This window comes from Ambystoma mexicanum, chromosome 9 (assembly GCF_040938575.1).
Source record: "Ambystoma mexicanum isolate Mex_15411 chromosome 9, UKY_AmexF1_1, whole genome shotgun sequence".
In the NCBI taxonomy this organism is placed as follows: Eukaryota; Metazoa; Chordata; class Amphibia; order Caudata; family Ambystomatidae; genus Ambystoma; species Ambystoma mexicanum.
The window spans coordinates 581,120,034-581,132,273 of NC_090931.1; the positions used below are offsets into that span (position 1 = coordinate 581,120,034).

General features: G+C 47.1%; 1 protein-coding gene across 1 annotated transcript in view; it reads right to left on the reverse strand.

Annotated features, from left to right (window-relative positions):
* NLE1 (notchless homolog 1) overlaps window positions 1-12,240 on the reverse strand; it is a 300,266-nt gene that overhangs the window by 81,499 nt on the left and 206,527 nt on the right. The window lies entirely within an intron of this gene.

Sequence of the window (12,240 nt, forward strand, 5' to 3'; positions counted from 1 at the left end):
ATTGACTTTACTAGTCTTTCCAAATTCCTAGACCCAGCACACACTATCTTACCATAGCGTGCTGGAGGGGTTACTTAGTATCCCCTATGTCTAGAAACTCATGTAGCAGTCAAATGCTACCCTTTCCTCTCGAAATGGCTGGTGACAGTGGTTTTACAACGAACTACCGTGATTCTTCCCGACCGCGAACACCGGTAGCGTTAAATCGCGGGAGCCATGTTTTTCAAGATGGCGGCTGAGCCCCCTTTGTTTAAACAGGTTCTGGTCTTTTTTTGCCATTTCTTTTTGGAATGGTCCTTCTGGACCCTTTGGTCCCTTTGTTCCTACACCTTTGGCGGGCTTCAGGACTGAAGACCGCCTCTGGCGCCCGAGTGTCTGGGGTGGGCAGAAAGTGAGGGAGGTGCCCGAAACTCCCTGTGCGTAGTCTCCTAGGAGACCCAAATGCACTCTGGTGTGATTGACTGGCTGACTGTCCGGCAAGGACAACCACCCTGCTGGGCGCGTGGCAGCTAGGCTTGAATGAATGTGAGGAAACTGGATAAAAGGCGAGTCTCTTGGCTCGGAAGGCAGAGTCGACCAATGGAACGAAAGAACCGAAGATGAGCTGCAAGAGGACGGCCGCTGCAACTCATTGACTGTTGGTTTGCCCGGTGAAGCCCTGCTGCAGGTCCGATTCGCCACGTTCATCTCGACAGAGAAGGCCTTCAAGGATGACTTCTCCCTTTGAGTTGGTGGGACCAATCAACTCGTAAGCCACCTGGATACCATTCTCGAAGCTGGTTGTATTTTCCTCAGAGCGCTGCAGGAAAACGAAAAGCCAGGGAGAAGGACACCAGTTTGTGTGCTTGACTACAGCTACCAGAATTAAAGATTTACCTTTGCCAGCTTTTTGACCAGTCGCAGTGCAGGAGTCCCCGGACGTCCTCCCTCTTGTCCCCATGACTGAGGCTCAGGAACAGTGAAATCTGCAGAAACTACCAGGGCAGACGTCTTCAGCTGCATCTTTTTCTTCATTGTAAGGTACTGTGAAAACCCGACCGAGAGAACTTACCTCTCACAGCGAAAGTGCTTGAAACTTTGGCCACTTGCAGGCCTAGTCAGCTTGTGACCCAACATATGAATCTTTCTTTTACAAACTATTTCTGAGAACTTTGGCAAATACTTTTCCGTTTAACCTCCAGAACTGCTTTATCCTATACAAGACTATAGCCCATGGACTTTGGCCTAACCTATTGCATTGAATCAACTCCTCTGGGGAACTCCAAACTATTTGCACTGTTTAAGAGTAACTGTAATATTCGTTTTATTAACTTATGCCTTTTTGCTCCTACTTCAAAGTAGTTTAAATGCCTCAGAACCTGATATTGTGAAGTACTGAAGTATATTTTGTGTGATATAGATTGCCTCCTTCTAGTGAATGCTTGACTGTGAAATTAATTAATAAATGTTTTACCAAGAAAACTTGAGTATAAGAGTCTATTTGAAAACTTGTAATCATAGACCTCTGTGTAACACGCTTTCAGCTCACATTCCCTCTTGAAATAAGCCTGGCTGCTCAGCAATGCTACCACAAAACTGTATACTACAGACTTATACCAAAGGTTGGTTTTGCTTACACCTGTAGTCCTAGTTGTGTCTAGCGGTCCCAAAGGGTACTGCATACAAACTTTGCCTAACAGGCCGTGGTATGTATTTTTTGTAAAAATATTGTATCGCCAATACTTATTACGTTTTAAGGTGAACTTGATACTGTATGAGAAAACAGCTCATGTATCAGCCTTGAGGAAAACCATGGGTCGAAGCACATGTCAGCTGTTGGCTGAATAGGAGAATACAATCTCATTTGTTGACAGATATAACTTGCACACATTTATTGCCAGGTTGCTGGCTGTCCACAGGATGCAATATCTTAAGTTCTGTGAAATGTTTTTGGTAGAAGGAGTCAATATGACAATGCATTACTTACCGTAAAAGCATTTCTGATGGTTGTATCTGCTTAGATTCACATGCTGTGCATAGGTCCGACATCCAGTGGTCACTGCGGAGTATTGCATTTTGTTTTTCGTAGTCGAAAAGGGACGTCGACAAGGCGTGTCTGAAATACTATCCCTATAGTGACGTGCGTTGTACCCACAATCCCTCACGCGTCGAGGTCCCTCTGTTTGTATTTTTCTGCCCTGAGGGAGCCTTCTAGACGTGAGTGAGTACAGAAAAGAGAGATATAAAAGGAAGTCTATGTTCCTTCCATCCGAGCGGGGAGGAAGGGTGGGCGCATGTGAAACTAAGCAGATACAACCATCAGAAATGCTTTTACGGTAAGTAATGCATTGTCTTCTGATGTTTGTTAATCTGCTTAGAATCACATGCTGTGCATAGACTAGTGAGCAGTACCCGGAGTTGGCGGTGGGTTATGAGAAGGAACAGTAGAGAAAAGATGTCTTAATACTGCCTGACCCACCTGGGAGTCAGATCTCGAGTGTGCATCTAGACAGTAGTGTTTTGTAAAGGTGTGCACAGAACTCCAGGTAGCCGCTTTGCAGATGGACTCAAGGGGAACATTTGCAATGAATGCTATGGACGCCCCCGTGCCTCGAGTAGAGTGTGCTCTTGGCCTAAAGGGCAGTTCTCTCTTAGCAAGAGTATAGCAGAGAGTGATGCATTGAACAATCCATCTAGAAATAGTGGACTTTGAAACTGCATCCCCTTCTCTTCCTGCTGCCACCGAGACGAAGAACGGATTAGTCTTCCTCAGTGGTCTGGTTCTTTCCATGTAGAAAATGACCGCTCTGCGCACATCTAGTGTGTGCAGAGTTTTTTCTCCCAAGTTGGAAGGATTTTGAAAGAACGTTGGCAGTTCTATAGACTGGTTTACGTGGAATTTCGATATGAACTTCGGAGCAAACCTTGGGTGCGTGCGTTGAACCACCTTATCTCTGTGAACTGTAACGAAGGGGTCTAGAACAGAAAGAGCCTGTAGTTCACTTACCCTCCTGATGGAGGTGATAGCTATTAAAAAAGCAGTCTTAAGAGTGAGGTCTTTAAGAGATGCTTTGTGCATGCGTTCGAAAGGTGAGCCCATGAGTCTGGTAAGTACCACGTTAAGGTCCCATCCGGGAGCTGGGTCAGCTATCGGGGGGTGTATTCTCTTTATTCCCTCCATGAAGGCCTCTATAACAGGGATCTTCCACCACGACACCTTGAGTTGGGAAGTGGTGTATGCAGAAAGTGCCGCTAGGTGGACTTTAATGGAATTGAACACTAGACCTGAATCCAATAAGTGGGTCAGGTATAGAACAATATGTGTGGGAGAGCAGTCAATTGGGTTGATGCTTTTCCCTCTGCACCAGATGACAAATCTCTTCCACTTGCTAGAGTAGCAGTGGCGAGTGTTAGGTTTTCTGGCTTCCCTGAGAATGTCCATACATCTCTGCGGGAGCAGTAGATGTCCGAATTCTATGATCTCAGGAGCCAAGCTGCTAAGTTCATGTTCTGGGGGCATGGATGCAGAGTCCTGCCCTTGTCTTGTGACAGCATGTTGTATGGGCAGGGGAGTTTCACTGGGGGAGATAGAGACATCTCCATCAAGTGAGCGAACCATGGCTGTCGGGCCCACATTGGGGCCACCAGTATCATGGTTACTTGTTCCTGGTGCATCTTGTGCACCACCTTGTTGAGAAGGGGAGTCGGGGGAAAAGCGTAAACAAATTTCCCTGACCATTGCATCGACAGACCGTTCCCCTTGGATTGGTTCTGGGGGTACCTGGAGGCGTAACTTAGGCATTGTGAGTTCTCCAGGGTTGCGAATAGGTCTATTTCTGGGAATCCCCATTGTGTGAAGACGTCGAAGACGATGTCTTCGTGCAGTCGCCATTCGTACTCTTCGGGCAGGGGGAAATCTCTGCTGATTTTGTCTGCCAGCAGATTGAGTTCCCCTGGTACATGTTCTGACAGTAGGAACATATTTTGTTTGAGAACCCACTTCCATATATTTTGGGCCAGTTTGGACAGTCCTGGAGAGTGGGTGCCCCCCTGCTTGTTGATGTAGTACATGGCTGTGGTGCTGTCTGTAAGGACCAACACAGTCTTGCCTTGTAGGTGTTCCTGGAAGGCTTTTAGCGCCTTGAACACAGCTAGTAGCTCCAGTAGATTTATGTGTTTGGATGCTACGTTCGGAGTCCACACTCCGTGAGCAGTCTGATGGGATAGGTGAGCCCCCCATCCTGTTAGGGATGCGTCTGTGGTTAGAGTGGCTTCCGCCGCGGGTGTGGCAAAGGGTTTCCCTTTTTCCAGGTTTTCCTTTGTCCACCACCGTAGCGAGAGAACCAAGGCCTGCGAGACCACCACTGGATCGTCCCATAGTCCGCTGGCCTGACACCACTGGCTGTTGAGCCACTCCTGCATAGGGCGCAGGCGCAGGCGCGCGTGAGGTACCAAATAAATACACAACGCCATCATGCCTAGCAAGCGCATTGCTTTTGGACCCTCTCGTTGGAGGGGAAGACGAGGCCGTCCTTTGTTTGAATTAGAGCCCCTAGGAATTGTTTGACTTGGATGGGGTCTAAGCTGGACTTCTTTTCGTTGATGGAGAAGCCCAACTGGAATAAAAGGTCTACCATCTTTTGGGTATTGGAGAAGCATGTTTCGTAAGAATCCCCTGTTATGAGCCAGTCGTCGAGGTAAGGGTAAACTGGGATGGACAACCTGCGCAGGTGGGCCGCTGCCACTGCCAGTACCTTCGTGAATACCCTTGGTGCTGATGCTATGCCGAAGGGTAGCACTCTGAACTGGTAGTGTTTGCCCTCTATCATGAACCTGAGGTATCTTCTGTGCGCTGGCAACATTAAAATATGAAAGTATGCATCTTTCATGTCCAATGTTGTCATGTAATCTCCCTGTGATAGCAGTGGGATCACTTCCTGTAAGGTCACCATACGAAACTTCTGGGGTTTGATAAACTTGTTCGCTGGGCGCAGATCTAATACAGGGCGCAAGGTTAGATCCTTTTTGGGTACAAGGAAGTACACTGAATAAATACCTTCCGTAACCTGAGATAGAGGCACAACCTCTATGGCTCCTTTTTCCAGCAGTAGTTGTACTTCTTGGAGAAGGATAGCCAGGTGTTCCGTTGTCATGCGTCGTCCCCTCGGGGGTCTGTATGTTGGGGAACTGTTGAATTTGATGCATTGATGCAGTATCCGTGGGCTACGGTGGAAAGTACCCAGCGGTCTGACGTTATTCCCTCCCATGCTGGAAGAAAGGATGTTATCCGGCCCCCGACCGGTGTTGCATGGGAGGGGACGCGAATCTTCGCGTCACTTGGTGTTGTTGGGGGCTTGGGAGCCTCTGGGGGTGGACCCCCGACCTCTCCCTTTGCCCCTGCGCTGGCCTCTTTGGCTGTACTGCCCACTATTGGTCTGGTAACTGGTGGCAGGCTACTGTTTCTGCTGATTCTGCTGTTGGCGTTGGCCACGAAAAAAGCGTTTGTTGCCATAGCCGCGTCTGGTAGTGGGCTTAGAGATCTGGTCAAGAGTTTTGATAGTATCGAACTCTTTTTTAGCCATTTCCAGAGCCTCATCCACCGCTTTCCCGAAGAGGTTTGAGTCTTCAACAGGTTTATTTATTAAAGACGCCTGTGTCTCCGGTTTGAACCCTGAGTTGCGCAGCCATACATGGCGTTTTAGGAGTATTCCCTGAACCAGGGAACGTCCCGCTGTCTCAGCAGCATCCAGAGAGTTCTTTACAATACTCTGGTTGACCTGGGTTCCTTCGCCAATAGTTGATAGCAGGCGTGTACGTAGTGGTTCCGGCGCTTCTTCAGCGTCCTTGCGCAGTTTGGTCCACTGCGCGTCCGCGTAGCTAGCTAGCAAAGAATTGTTGTTAGCAATTCTTGCCGAAAAGGCAGCCGAGGATGTGACTCTCTTAGCAAGGGCATATAACCTCTTCCCCTCCTTGTCAGGTGGTGCCTCGCTGGTGGACAGCGGCACCCCTGCCCTCTTCCTTGTATTAGTTACTACAAGGGAATCCGGAATGGAATGTCCCCTGATGTACAGCGGGTCTGAGGGTGAAGGAGTGAAACGTTTTTCAATCCTTGGATTAACTCCTCTGATTAGTGCGGGTGTGGATAGCGAAGGGATGATTCTTCTCTTCACTGAAGCGAGGAGGGGAATGGTCTGGCTGACTTGGGGTTTCTCCTTAATTACTCTTTCCACAAAGTCTATTTCCGGAGAGATCTCCCCAGTGTCCAGTTCGAAATGTGCTGCTGCTCTGCGCAACAGGGCATTGAATGTGGGCTGATCGTCAATGGGAGACGTGTTTCTAACAGGTGAATTGTCAGGAGGATTGAGGTTCAGGACATCAGTGTCCGAATATACTGATGGGGATTGCCAGGGATGAGAAGGTCCTTCTTCTGGATTTTCTCCGAAGCCTTCTCCTACCATGTCTGGGCTGTCTTCCAGACCTTCCTCTTGGTTCTGTCCCTCTTCATTGTCCACAAATTCATCCTCCTCTTCTAAGTATTGTTCCTCACCAGTGAGGTCATACACATTATGGAAGTCTAAGGCTGTGTCCTGCCTTGGATATTTGGCCCTGGGGTCCTCCTGAGGCCCTTCTCTTGTTCTCTTGGGAGTGGGAGGGTGCTGGGTGTTCATAAACCTCTCCATTCTCTCCATGCAGAGATGGAGCCTTTCCATGGTTTCATGGGGTACCCCTGAGCGGTCTAGCGGGGGAAAATTAGTGTCATCAACTGAAAACGGTTCGACCTCTCCCATAACGTCGAGGAAAGTGTCCCGTCGCCTTCCGAAAAGCCTTCCGGAGTGCTGGGGGTCCCCCCGACTGAAGGGGGTAGTCCCTGTCTGTCTTCGTGCTTTTTCGTCGTGTCTTTCGACCTCTGCGTAGCGCTCGACGTGTCCTTCGGCGTACGCTTCTGGGCGTCGGCTGCCACGATCTTCGACAAGCTCTCTGCGACTCGTTTGTCAGCGGAGGGCTGTGGTTTCGACGTTATGGGTGTCGATCGTTCTACGGCGGCGTGCGCTCTCTGCTGGTGCGCGCCGGCCGATGGTTTGGGGGCGGCGCCTTTATTTGCCGAAAGCCCAGTCGCTGGTCACGGCTGCGGTTGCGAGAGGGGCTTCGAACCTGAACGGTCCGAGGAGGGCGCCGGTGTAACCTGCATCTCCTTGGGCGCTGATGCCTTCTTCGTCTTTGACGAAGAAGAGCTATGGGTTGTGTGCTTATGTGTTGTATCGTGTGCGTCAGTGTCGCCGGGGTGTTCATCCCCATAAGCAGGGCGTGAGCCGAGCCCGTCGGGGCCGGGGACAGACGACGAAGAGCGCGAGCGCTCTTTAGAGGGGTGTACGACTTCCGTAGCGGAGGTCGTGTTATCATGTTCCTCGTCACTGTCGGTGGTAGCAACGGAGGGTGAAGAACCGGCCTTCGACATAGCGTAGGCCGCCCACCTCTTGACCCTACGGTCTTTTAGAGTCTTTGGCTTTAGAAGCCGACAAGCCGAGCAACCCTCCTCTTTGTGATCGAGGGGCAAGCAGCGGTTACACCGTGAATGCTTGTCCTTCCAAGTAAACTTGCCCTTGCAAAGTGGGCAAAACCTAAAGGGTGTCCTCTCCATAGCCGAGGCAATAAACCGTGATAACTACCCCAAGGGAAAGGAAGGGGAAAAGGAAAGGCATTCTCAGAAAAAGAATCAGAGATGTCCCACGACCCCACTCTCCCTACTGTATTTGGCCTGCGAGGCCAGGCCACGTGTTCGGCAACGCCGAAGGATCTCCTCCGCTCGTCCCCTCCGTCGAAGATCTTGCTCGGCGGAGACAGCTTCACAACTGCGTCGAGGGAGGGATCGATATATTAAATATTAAACAGGAAAAAACGACCAAAGGTCGAGGAGATGGAATCTGCAATGTCTCTCGAGGAGCTCCGCGTAAAGGCGACCAGTAGCTGGGCGGCAAAAAACAATCTGAGGGACCTCGACGCGTGAGGGCTTGTGGGAACAACGCACGTCACTATAGGGATAGTATTTCAGACACGCCTTGTTGACGTCCCTTTTCGACTACGAAAAACAAAATGCAATACTCCGCAGTGACCACTGGATGTCGGACCTATGCACAGCATGTGATTCTAAGCAGATTAACAAACATCAGAAAATTGTTTACTTCGCTAACAATTGGTTATTATCTACTCAAACTATATTTTGGAGGTTAAATGGTTGTTTACTACTATATAATCACTCATTGACATTATCTGGTGAGCGCAGCAAACAAGTTTACTCTTTATAATTGTCCACACAATTTAGGTCAAGGGTGGGAACTATACTAACTAGTACTGCGGCATACCAAAACATTATCAGCGTCCAAGCTCACTCTACAACGGTTTACCCTAATTGCGTCTACCCTTTCTCACTTACCTGCAAACATTTTTGTTACAATTGCACGTTTACTTGAATGGCTGGTGGCAGTTGTTTTTCCTTAGTGACTTTTTAGTCTTATTACTCGCAGACTGTTAAAAATCAGCCTTGGTAATGCACAGAAGGGGCATCATTTGACTATAATGGTGGGCTCCTTTGTTCACAATTTCTCATTTGCTTATTGTTTCTGAGGTCTTCCCACCTGCCATTCTAGGTGGGAATTACCTCAGTAGAGGTTTTGTCTTCGGCAGGAATCCTTTGTATTCCACACCCAGGTTCCAGAGTGTCTGAGAAGGCAGGAAGAAAGGGAGGAGTCCAAAACTCTGCAGCCCTTTATCGTTCACCTTGCCTCAAAGGAACCAACTCCCATTGGGGGGCTGGCTGTCCTGACTGGATAGGCAGAATGCCCCTTTTGGTAAACTGCAGCGAGAGATTGCCAAAGTTGTGCTGTAGTTCCCGATAAATACTGGAAGCTGCTGACAAGTCGACCAATGAGCTGAATCGGAAGAGGAAGAAGAAAAGATGTTGGTGACTTCCAGCAACCAGAGACCATGCAAGGTAACCAGAAGCTGATGCAACCCTTCCTTCCAATCGACCTGGGGGTTCCGAATGTGAAAATCGTACCCAGATGCTGGTGAGATCCACTAGTCTCAAGAAGACCTGCATTTTGAGCCATCTAACAACGTGCGGCTACCTTGCTGGGCTGCAACACGCCAATACCCTGGGACCTCGAGCCCGAGTGCAGTGCAGTGCATGGTCTTCCGAAGTCCGAATCCATCCGAACCTTGGGTGGACTCCTGCTGTATCTCCAGAGACACGATTCGAATCCCTAACTTTGAATGGTGTTTCCCCCCTTCTAAAAAGTAACGTGTTGGTACTGTTTTATCATTGCTTAACTAAATAAGTGTAAAAGCTTTCCAATAGGGTTTACCAGCCTTGAACTATATTGTGTCTTACGTAAAAGTAATTGGGTTTTGCTTTCCCTGGTCTGCTTTATACAGATCTAAAACAGTCTTGGGGTGTATACCTACCTTTAAGTAGCTGGAGGCTCTCTCAAATAGTGTATAGGTCTTATTCACCATGATGAGCTGCTGCTCGTCTAAACTTGTAAACCTGGGCTCCTTTGGTGCTCTTCTAAAATAGTTTAATAAAGTTCTTACTTACCCTAGAAATTGTATTATACATTTCTTAAAAGTATACAGGGTATAACTAGCAGATGGCTATGTACCAATAGGTCAATTAATTGCCTGGAAATACATTGTGTCTTTCTTAAAAAGTCTAAGAAGGTTTTGCTTTCCTCGATTTGCTTAGTGCATTCTAAAATAGTTATTGAGTGTTCATTCCTATCATTGAGCAGTTTAAGGCCCCTCCAGAAAGTATGAGTTTTTTACTAGCTCTGAAATTAGTTCTAAAAACTAATGTTGCAAGGAGTATATGTGTAACAGTGTTGGTTTATTATGTGATATCATAACTGAGTGTCACTGCATGTCTGACAGGGTCAACTACCCTTGAAATACGGATGTTTTCAAAAAGTATATCTAACTTGGAATAGTATATCGCTTTCCTGAATGTATAACCATAGGTTTGACTCACCTTCATGCTCCTCTAAATAAGGTTATACCTTGGTTTGCATACCATAGATATTGAGTTGGCTTTTACAATAGTGTTCATCTGATGTTATAGTACTTACTTGTAACCAGGACTAATGTCTGGCAGAGGGACTCCCAGGACCCCCCCCTTATTTTATTTGCATATTTTAAGTAACTTTGGCTCTCACCCTAAGTTACTAGGGGAATCCAGACGTGGACCCCTTGCTCACTATTCTTAAGAGAGGCACAGCTCCACCCTACTGATGAGGTCCAACCAGACCGAAACACTTGTCTGGGGTTGCTGTTGGTACGCTTGTTCAGAGGAGAATTGCCTAGCATTTCGGTGCTGGACTGCCCCAGGGCAGGACAAAGACTGATATGCTTTGGATATTTCTCCTCTGTGAAAGATAGTGAGCTAAAGAATCTGGGTAAGACCCTTGTAACCAGGACTAATGTCTGGCAGAGGGACTCCCAGGATCTCCCCTTGTTTTTTTGCATAGTACTTACTTACCCAAGAATTATCTTGGTCTACTTGTATTTAAATGAACCCTTTATATTTTACAATACATAGTGTTTCTTTGGAATAGATGTATGCTACAATTTCATTGTACAATGCTCTCCCTCCTAAAATAAGCCTGGCTGCTCTGTCCATGCTACCACATTCTCAGGTGGTACCGGCTTATACCAAGAGTGCAGCTTATGTACTGCCTCAGATGTATGATGTTATGAAGCCCTTGGTTGGACTTTAGAAAAACTGTCCTAACAGTTGGTGCTGAGAAAAAGGAACCAAAACCGCAGATCGACTGAGGAAATCCGTGCCAAGGGTGCTCTCAAGATTGCTCAGACATCCCATTCAGAGCCCTTCCTTCCGTCACCAGACTAAGGAATCAGGAGACTGGGTCCGTCGCTGCTGCACAGAGGAGAATTCCTATGTGTGTTGTTTAAGTGATCTAAATATTTATCTACCTTTCTTGTGTAAATATAATAAATATATATATTAATAAAAACATTTTAAGTCTAAGTGTTTGTTTGGACTATTGCTCTTACCTACAGGACAGGTCTTCCTACTATGATAAGCCTGACTACTCTGTCACTCTACCAAGGTTCCTTGAGTAGTACAGACTTCTACTAAGAGTTAATGACCTGTATGTCAAGAGATTTATTTGATCTATTTTTATTTGTCCATTTATAGAGTGCCGTAGCCCGCAGGCATCAGAGCGTAAGAGAGAAACGGGGATGAGAAGCATTGGTCATTGGATAGTTTTATGAAGTCTTCCCTCAAGTGGACATTAGGAAAACTCCCCTAACAGAGATTATACCATGCAAGCTTTAAGTGTGAAAGAACAAGAAGCCCTGGCAGGAGAGTATTACAGGCAAATTACAAGTGTGTAACAGCAAGAAGCCCTGGCGGCAGAGTACACCAGGCAATGACAAGTGTGTTAAGAACTTCCAAGTATAGAAATATCAGAACTGTGTTAAGCATATTAAGAAAAGCCTAGTCCTGGAAAAAACAATTACAAAGCTAGGGAGCGTTGTCTGTGACAGTGCAATTGTGGACCAAATAAGACACAAGGAACTGTTGTATTTAAGGAAGAGAAACCCAGAGGCAGTGAACCCCATTGTGGAAAAAAGAGCTCTTCTGATATAAAGAACCTTTTGTGTTGGAATTAAATATTCTTCTTTCATGAAAACGTTTGCAAGAACTTCCAAAAGGTTAAAGACATTTCCCTTTTCACCATTATAATTTATTTATAGTGTGAGGGTCAGAATAGAACATTTGGACACAAGGACAGTTTGATTTGGACATCCAAACACAGATCGATCCATAGGTTTGGTTTAGGTAGGAAAATTCCTCTTAGAGCAGGGTCAGAGCAGCCTTTTCCCAACCTTTTTATTTTCAATAAAAGTCTTTAACCAAAAACATGGCTAATTTGTGTCTGAGTTTCATTGCTGACTCCTCACATACCCCTCCCTCTTCTCCCTGGCTTTAAATCAGTCTAAGGGCAGGAACAATGCAACAAAAGTGACCCTTACAAAACTATATGGTCCTTCTCGCCCCCCCCTAGATTTCCCCTCCCTTTCTCCCATCATCTCACCTGCTCCAGCCCACCTGACCCTTGAAGCAGACTTAAGACAAGTAAGTGACACAAAAGTAGCAAACACTACTACTTTGGCCCTCCTCTACCCAGATTCCTCCATCCCTCTTTCCTGACTTCTCAACCTCTTTCATCATTCTCTTAG